The sequence below is a fragment of the Saccoglossus kowalevskii genome, chromosome 8 (assembly GCF_978046115.1).
Source record: "Saccoglossus kowalevskii chromosome 8, keSacKowa6.1, whole genome shotgun sequence".
NCBI lineage: Eukaryota > Metazoa > Hemichordata > Enteropneusta > Harrimaniidae > Saccoglossus > Saccoglossus kowalevskii.
This window is the reverse complement of record NC_140648.1, coordinates 8,174,448-8,184,017: the sequence shown is the minus strand read 5'-3', so window position 1 is coordinate 8,184,017 and position 9,570 is coordinate 8,174,448. Positions and strand designations below refer to the sequence as shown.

The window sequence follows — 9,570 nt, the reverse complement described above, 5'->3', positions numbered from 1 at the left end:
TATTTTTTCTGATTCTGGTATAGACCCAATACATTCACTCTCGGCATAAGGATACTGCATAATAAGTTAATTCGCACGGTCATTCGCATCCAATCGTAATACGCTTTACATGGTTGTAATATCTATACTTCACGACGACTCTTATTGCGTGCGTGGAATGATGCTTTGAAGAGAAGCAGAATGATCATCTGCTATACTCTGTTTTCGTCTGCTCCGAAAGCTCGTGATAAGTCTGAAAATAAATGAACCTGATTTGAACGCGTCTGACATGCTTTCACCATCAAAGGAGTGAAATACGTCGATGGACATTCTAAGAAGATGGACAAGTGGAGAAACTGTGCCTCAGTTGGCACATTTATATTTTATGAGAGCGAACAAGGTTTGCCGCTCATAAAGGGAGTGTCCCGTTTGTTAAGCCACTATTTTGGTATTTGCCACTATTTTGGTACCCGCGAAAATTAAAATCAACGTCCTCTTGCTCTTTGTTATTATTTTTCTTCACAAGTCAATAAATCTCATAATTCTGAATAATTCTGGACAGTTTGTGTATAATTTGGAGTAATTTGTTATGTTTAATTTAAGTTTTCTTTACTTGCGCATATTTTCAGACCGAATTGTCATCTTTTTGACGCAGACACAGTGACGCTAACTTAGGGGGTATTACAATCGGCTGTCCTAACAGCCATATCGCGGAGCTCAATTCAACTGTCGTACTTTTAAAAATCAATTGCATAGCATATCCGTCGCCGATTGAAATGGTGTTAGTGCATCGAAACTGTTCGGCGAAGCTGCTAGGTAAGTATATGACGATTCAATACTAATATTGATATTTACTAGCTAGCTATCGCACTATGACTTGTTTAGTGTGCCTGCTCAGACTGCTGCGGCGTCTCGAGTCATTCTATCATCATCATCATGTTGTGTTCAATTCCAATTTCGAATGTGCATCGATTTCTCAAAACAGTAATTTATAGACATGTATATAGTTCATCTGATCCAGAAAGTGATAGTTTAAACTTCATGTACATGTCCAGCTTGAATTTAAATAATCTATATGCGGACGTTGAGCAGACGGACAACAACAGAGCCACCGAGCGATATGCTATTTTTCCGTTTTGTGTTTCTTCCATTTGAGATGCATTTCTGTAAAATATTCCGTATATGATGACAGAATTCGCTGGTGTTGTCAAGTTGTAGCATCCATTCTGGAAATTTTTATATTTTAGCAGCTATTTATTTTCTTGAAATTAAAATGTTTTAATACGCAAGATTTAAGTAATTAATGAGGTCTTGATATTAGTAATTTATACCCATAACCTGAATGATATTCTTGTATAAAACATGTCAGTCACTTTTTTATTTTATCATATTTTTTCTCTATAACATGACGAGATAGAACAATTTGTATAATATATTATACTCTTGCGTAAATGACAAAGGTGTGTCAATAGTCAATAAAACAGCTAGCTGCGGTTCCGTAGCTCTTTGGTGCGACCTACAATCGAATTTCGCCCTAACAATTTCATTTGGACGTCTTTTTTTTAATTTTGTAGTTGTACGTCGAACATAGAGCTACGGGATCTATCACAGTTTAATAACAGAAATCTGGCATACATAAATTAAATCACTTTTGCTTTCGATTACTATGGTGTGACGTACCTTTATTGTGAATTGATTGCTGGATGAATAACATACAAACTTTTGTTTGCAATTTGTGTTTATAAATAAGCAATAATTTGTGATATTTTACAATTACCGCGGAAACCAAGCAAATTACGAGAAAACGGCAGCCATTGACATCCCACACTCCCTAGCACAGAATAAATGTAATCTCGTTTGGCGGTCATGTGATACAGTGGTGGAAAAATAAAACTCACTCTTCCCGTTATTCTAATTGTTCCAAGAAAGCAATCACATACAGTATTTATAATTGTATGATTTTTGTTTAATAATAGAAACTAGTTGCATAAACGCAATTTACAAAATACAAAATGGCGTCTTTCGTCTTGTTATTTTTCTGCGACTCGGTGTACGGTAAATAAAGTCAATTTTTTATGACCACCGTCATCATTTCACAGCGCAAATAGGTTCTGGTCATTGTTTGGAATTAAATAAACATAGTGTGTACTTTCGAAGGTCTTAAAATGTGATTTTCGCGACGACCAAATTTGGCATGTGGATTTTAACCGGTATTCAGTCGCACAAGGCCCCATAGCCCTATGGGCCGGCCAGAGTCAGTCACGTAAATAATGCGGTCGGCAACATAGGGCTATGATTCCACAGCTATAAAACAGCCTAGGCAATACTATAGTCATTTAGAAAAGACATACAATTTGTTATTAATCTCATTATACACTTGTTATTAATCTCACTAATAACAACCATTCATGGTTATTTCAATTTTTGTATTACATTTTAATTTGTTTAGTAAGTTTTACAATACAAAAACCATCTTTATTATTGCTGCATTGTGGATATAAATGTAGCTCCAGAATGTGAGTAACCACTTGGAATTCCTACTGAATTTTGGGACGCCATGAATTCACAGAAATTCTTAATTTCATTTCCAAATACTTGCTGTGATAGATGAATGTTTAAACAATCATTTATACATGTTCCATAAGTGAATAAATAATATTACTAAAAAAATCCTTTGAAAATCAAAAGTTTACCATTCAATCTATTTGTATCTAACAACGTTGTCCTGACTCACTGCACTAATGATCAATGGGATAATGGCTTCCTATAGAGAAGAAATGTGTTAACTCAATATTGGATTTTGCAAAGAATTGTGGAATTGAAAATTGAACTGAACAATATAACCATAACATTTTTAAAAATAACTTGCACGTTGCTTGAAAACAGGAGAGGTAAAAAGCTTATTTTAACGGAGGGCTCTATGGAAAAGATGTGAGCCCCCAAATGCCATCTACAGTTCAATTTTCTATCTCACAACTTTTTGCAAAATCAAATATGGAGTTAACACAGTTCTTCCCTATACATGTATATAACACATTTCTTCCCTATACATGTACATGTATAACTAAAACTGGATATTATGAATCACTGTCTTAACTATGAAACAAATAATAAGGTATAATTATTCCCTTAGAACCTAACCTGACTCACTGCACTAACAACCAATAAGACATTTGTTACTCATAATTAGGACTAGGTATTATTATTATTTTTAATAATTTTTTTGTGCCAGGCAACAGTTCCAGACATTAAATTTCACTGTTGACTCTCCTGACTTTTTTTATGTGCAAATTGCAAGTGCTGACACATAGTGCATTTTTGCCACAGAAGTCATATTCAAGTTTGGGACTACGTGACAGGGCTGTGCGGCCATTTTCCTATCAAATGGCAATTTAATGCACTATCCGACCTTAATCAAAGTTCCCCCAAAGTCGCATTCGTTAGTGAATAAATCTTGGCCAGTGGAATTGGGCTTTCCGTGTTCAGCCTTAGTAGGATTTGAACTTGGGTCTACAAATCATGAGTCTGATGCGACAACCACTACGGTATACTACCAGTGACCGGTAGGACTAGGTATTATTACCTGGTAATCGAAGACGACCTGACCCGACTCACTGCACTAACTATAAAACTAATAATAAGGTATTATTATTCCCCTAGAACCTAACCTGACTCACTGCACTAACAACAAATTGGACATTTTTACCTACATGTATAACAACAGTGTTCTCTCCACACCTCTAAAGCGTAATGGTACAGTGATGTGACCCTGTGAGATGTTCTTTCAAGGGTGTGGTCCCTCTAAATCCAAATCAAATACTAGAATATTAATAATTTGCCCATTGCACGTAACAGCAACAATGTGACAAAACAAGTCTCACAAATCACAAATACTGCACATGTCCGGAAAATATACTGATTTGGTACACTGCTATTATTTGCAGTTTGTACTTTAATTCAAAAAAACAACAAGTGAAATTAGGTCCCATTGAAAATAAAACTGTACATAAATCGAAGCAAAAATTATTCAACTGCAGGCATCGCCAAAGAAAAAAAAACTGACTGGCAACACTGTTGTTTGGAGGTGTCAATCTGCCCAATGATTGTGTGTCTCGGCTACGCTGGTGGCTCATGCTTTGCCAAATTTTGCCGAATGGCGAGTTGAGTTTTAAGTTGATTTGCCAAATAATATATTTTATAGCCAAAATGTATAAACCATCTTTACAGTAATGTTCTTGAATGTATAATAAAGAAAAATGAACGACTTTTACCATAATATTTTTTCTGATAGTTAGTCGATTTTTCTAGGATAGTTGACGTCGTCATGTCTACAACAGAGCTGGTATTATGTTACTGTATTTTGCCAATCATGTATTAAAAAACTCTTGAAAATATGATACATCAGGGCAAAATGTAAGATAAAATTGGAAACTTTGGTCTGACCTTTTGCATCACTTCCTGTTGAAACACCAACAAAGTCGTATGTTATCGCATGACTTTGTGGACATTTTTTTTTTATCATCCCCAGTTCTTTCTTTCACACGTTAGATCAAAAGAAATACCTGGATTGCCAGTCTGTTTATTAGTGGTTCTAAGATAATCGCCAATGAATCATTTTCAGGAATTTTTTAAACAAGAAACAGGGGTGCATCGCCCTCATGCCATGGCCATGTGCCCCTTACCCTAGGGGGCAGATTTTCTGGCAACCACAAAATTCTGAATGACAAGGGATCACAAGTGGCTTCAGTCTTCAACTTTGACCTGTCTGACAGAAATTTTGGCCCAAAGGAAGCCAGAGAATGCTCCACACCCTGATAGGGAAAACCCCATCTCCCCCTACTTGATGGTGCCGCTGAATTGCAGTGGCTCCCTCTTGCAGTTTTTTTAGCTCCGTTGTCGACTTTGTCGAGCGGAGCTTATCATATGAGTGATTGTCCGTCGTCGTCGTCGTCCGTGTCAATGTTTTACTTTTTCGACTTCTTCTTGAAAACTACAAGCCTGAATGCTTTGATACTTGGTGTATATGTACCTTGGGTAGACCTCTCTTAGGTTTGTTCATTTCATGTTGATATCTTCAATTCTCTAATTTTGGTGAATATTTTTGTCATTTTTGGTAAACAGTGATATTTTCGACTTCTTGTTAAAAACCGCAAGTGCAATTGCTTTGATATTACATATATAGGTACTAAATGTGGACCTCTCTCAGATTTGTTCATTTTGTAATGATATCTTTAATTCTCTAATTTTGGTGAATATTTTTGTCATTTTTGGTAAAAAGTGATATTTTCAACTTCTTGTTAAAAACCGCAAGTGCAATTGCTTTGATATTACATATATAGGTACTACATGTGGACCTCTCTCAGATTTGTTCATTTTGTAATGATATCTTTAATTCTCTAATTTTGGTGAATATTTTTGTCATTTTTGGTAAAAAGTGATATTTTCGACTTCTTGTTAAAAACCGCAAGTGCAATTGCTTTGATATTACATATATAGGTACTACATGTGGACCTCTCTCAGATTTGTTCATTTTGTAATGATATCTTTCTCTAATTTTGGTGAATATTTTTATCATTTTTGGTAAAAAGTGATATTTTCGACTATTGCTTTGATACTACATATATAGGTACTACATGTAGACCTCTCTCAGATTTGTTCATTTTGTGATGATATCTTCAATTCTCTAATTTTGGTGAATATTTTTGTAATTTTTGGTAAAAAGTGATATTTTCGACTTCTTGTTAAAAACCAATAGTTCAATTGCTTTGATATTACATATTTAGATACTACATGTAGACCTTTCTCAGATTTGTTCATTTTGTGATGATATCTTGGATTCTGTAATTTTGGTGAATATTTTTGTCATATTTGGTAAAAAGTGATATTTTCGACTTCTTGTTAAAAACCAAAAGTTCAATTGCTTTGATATTACATATATAGATACTACATGTAGACCTTTCTCAGATTTGTTCATTTCGTGATGATATCTTCAATTCTCTAATTTTGGTGAATATTTTAGTCATTTTTGGTAGAAAGTGATATTTTCGACTTCTTGTTAAAAACCGCAAGTCTGATTGCTTTGATACTATACATATATGTACCTCAGGTAAACCTCCCTCAGATTTGTTCATTTCATGATGATATCTTCAATTATCTAATTTTGATGAATATTTTTGTCATTTTTAGTAAAAAGTGATATTTTTGAATTCTTGTTGAAACAGCAAGTCCGATTGCTATACATACCATACATATTGTTCATTTTCTTATATGATATCCTCAGTTCTTTAATTGAAATGTGCCTTGCTAACAGCGGAGCTATCTCAGCCGATAGGCTGCTTGTTTTGCTGTTCTATTTCAAACTTTATTTGACTTGATAAATACATAAAAGACAATGGAGTAAAATGATATAAAATATCAGACTGTCTCGTCTTTAATTAATTGTAGATAGATTGTTAACTAATTTTATACTAACACAGTTATTGTATCACAATATTCAATGGGAAAATTATGCAAATTAGATACAGTGTTTGACTTGGGGTCTGGGGAGAACACTGAACTTGGACTGGATTTTTTTAATCCTGAGGCCCTGACCTGAATCACTGCACTAACAAGCAATGAGACATTTGTTATCTATAACTAGAACTGGGTTTTACATGTATTAATCCTGAGGCCATGGCCATAATCATTGCACTGATGACCAATGGGACACATAACTAGAACTGGGTATATTAGTTTCAGAGGACCTGACTTGACTCAGTGCACTAACTACCAATGGGTCATTTGTTATCTATAACCAGGACTGGGTATTATTATTCCCAGAGAACCTGACCTAAGTCACTGCACTAACTAGCAATGAAACTTTTGTTACTTATAACTAATACTGGGTATTATTAATCCCAGAGGACCTGACCTAACTCACTGCACTAACTAGCAATGAAACTTTTGTTACTTATAACTAATACTGGGTATTATTAATCCCAGAGGACCTGACCTAACTCACTGTACTAACTAGCAATGGAACTTTTGTTACCTATATCTAGGACTGGGCATTATTATACACAGGGAACCTGACCTAACTCACTGCACTAACTAGCAATGGAACTTTTGTTACCTATATCTAGGACTGGGTATTATTAATCCCAGAGGACCTGACCTAACTCACTGTACTAACTAGCAATGGAACTTTTGTTACTTATAACTAATACTGGGTATTATTAATCCCAGAGGACCTGACCTAACTCACTGCATTAACTAGCATTGGGACTTTTGTTACCTATATCTAGGGTCAGGCATTATTATACACAGGGAACCTAACCTAACTCACTGCACTAACTAGCAATGGGACTTTTGTTACCTATATCTAGGATCAGGCATTATTATACCCAGAGAACCTGACCTAACTCACTGCATTAACTAGCAATGGGACTTTTGTTACCTATATCTAGGGTCAGGCATTATTATACACAGGGAACCTGACCTAACTCACTGCACTAACTAGCAATGGGACTTTTGTTACCTATATCTAGGATCAGGCATTATTATACCCAGAGAACCTGACCTAACTCACTGCATTAACTAGCAATGGGACTTTTGTTACCTATATCTAGGGTCAGGCATTATTATACACTGGGAACCTGACCTAACTCACTGCATTAACTAGCATTGGGACTTTTGTTACCTATATCTAGGATCAGGCATTATTATACACAGGGAACCTGACCTAACTCACTGCATTAACTAGCAATGGGACTTTTGTTACCTATATCTAGGGTCAGGCATTATTATACACAGGGAATCTGACCTAACTCACTGCATTAACTAGCATTGGGACTTTTGTTACCTATATCTAGGATCAGGCATTATTATACACAGGGAACCTGACCTAACTCACTGCATTAACTAGCAATGGGACTTTTGTTACCTATATCTAGGACTAAGCATTATTATACCCAGAGAACCTGACCTAACTCACTGCATTAACTAGCAATGGGACTTTTGTTACCTATATCTAGGACTGAGCATTATTATACCCAGGGAATCTGACCTAACTCACTGCATTAACTAGCATTGGGACTTTTGTTACCTATATCTAGGATCAGGCATTATTATACACAGGGAACCTGACCTAACTCGCTGCACTAACTAGCAATGGGACTTTTGTTACCTATATCTAGGACTAGGCATTATTATACCCAGGGAACCTGACCTAACTCACTGCACTAACTAGCAATGGGACTTTTGTTACCTATATCTAGGACTGGACATTATTATACCCAGGGAACCTAACCTGACTTCATGTACAAATCAGACTTTTGTTACTTATACTAATACTGGGTATTATTAATCCCTGGGGCTCTGTTCTGGCATTTGTTAATGAGGATTGGGTTTTATTAATCCCAGACAACCTGACCTAACTCACTGCACTAATGACCAATGAGTCATTTGTTACCTGTAATTAGGACTGGGTACTACCGGTATTAATATTAATTCCCTGACCTGACTCACTACACTAACTACTAATGGAAGACTTGTTACCGATAACCCTTAGGCCCTATACTGGGATAAATTAGCATAACATACAAGCTTTGTATTTTGATAGATATTTTAACAATTTTTTTTTTTATTATTGTAGGAAACTTGGAAATACTATACAGAGAAATGAAAGAATATGGTATCAATGGCTTCAGTACCTGTAACAATGATTTATGACTTTTTAGTAATTGTATTTGTATACCACTTTTTCAGTTTTCTGATTATTTCATGACTGTATGGTGTATTTTGTTATAACATGATGATAATAACAAAAATATTATAAAACTGTATTACAAAGGTACCATACAGTATAACAACAAGAATTAAAGTGTGATTATAAATTTATACTTAATTTAGAAATAACGTTTCTCTTCTGGACCCTTGTCAGTGTTGGTCACTTTGTAGTAAAGCATGTGATCATGTCAGCATTATGCATATTGTCAACAATTATAATATTTGAACTCTCAATATTTTCCAAATGAGTGAGATGATAAGTAAGATGGTGCAATGTTTATTTTCAAGCATGCTATATATTAAATTGCTCAGTACTATGGAAAATTCTATAATATTTGAAATTGCAGTGTTAGATTCTTTAATTGAGCAAATAATATAGTTTGTACACCTATGAGACAAAAATATATTATTTCTGCTTCTTGCAATACCACATTGTGTTGTGTTTATATTCTACAAAATGTTTGCTTTAAAAATTTAAACTTGATTGAAGCATAAAGCTTTGATCTCTATGATTTATGTCTAATAATTTAAAAACAACTGTTCATGTGTAGCACAAATTAGGGGCTTACAGTTTGACCTAGGTTCATGGTGTACACTAATTGTGGTTGGCATGGTCACACTAATTTCCCAGCAGTGTAAAGGCAGATCACAACAAACTTGATATGAGCATCATACATAGTGGGTTGTTATGTCACATTGTTTTGTTCAAAAATGGGAACTGATTGGGATTGATCTTTGTGTGTGTGTACAAGCGTACATCTCCAGCTGCATCGTTAACATGCCAGGACTGCTAACATTCTAACTGTACACATGCATCAAACATCT

General features: G+C 35.1%; 1 long non-coding RNA gene across 1 annotated transcript; it reads left to right on the top strand.

Moving 5' to 3' along the window:
• Window positions 1-642: 642 nt before the first annotated feature.
• LOC146739255 (uncharacterized) lies at window positions 643-9,175 on the top strand. Its single transcript, XR_014930140.1, has 2 exons — window positions 643-795; window positions 8,612-9,175. It is a non-coding gene; the product is annotated as an uncharacterized LOC146739255 (long non-coding RNA).
• The last annotated feature ends 395 nt before the right edge of the window (window positions 9,176-9,570 follow it).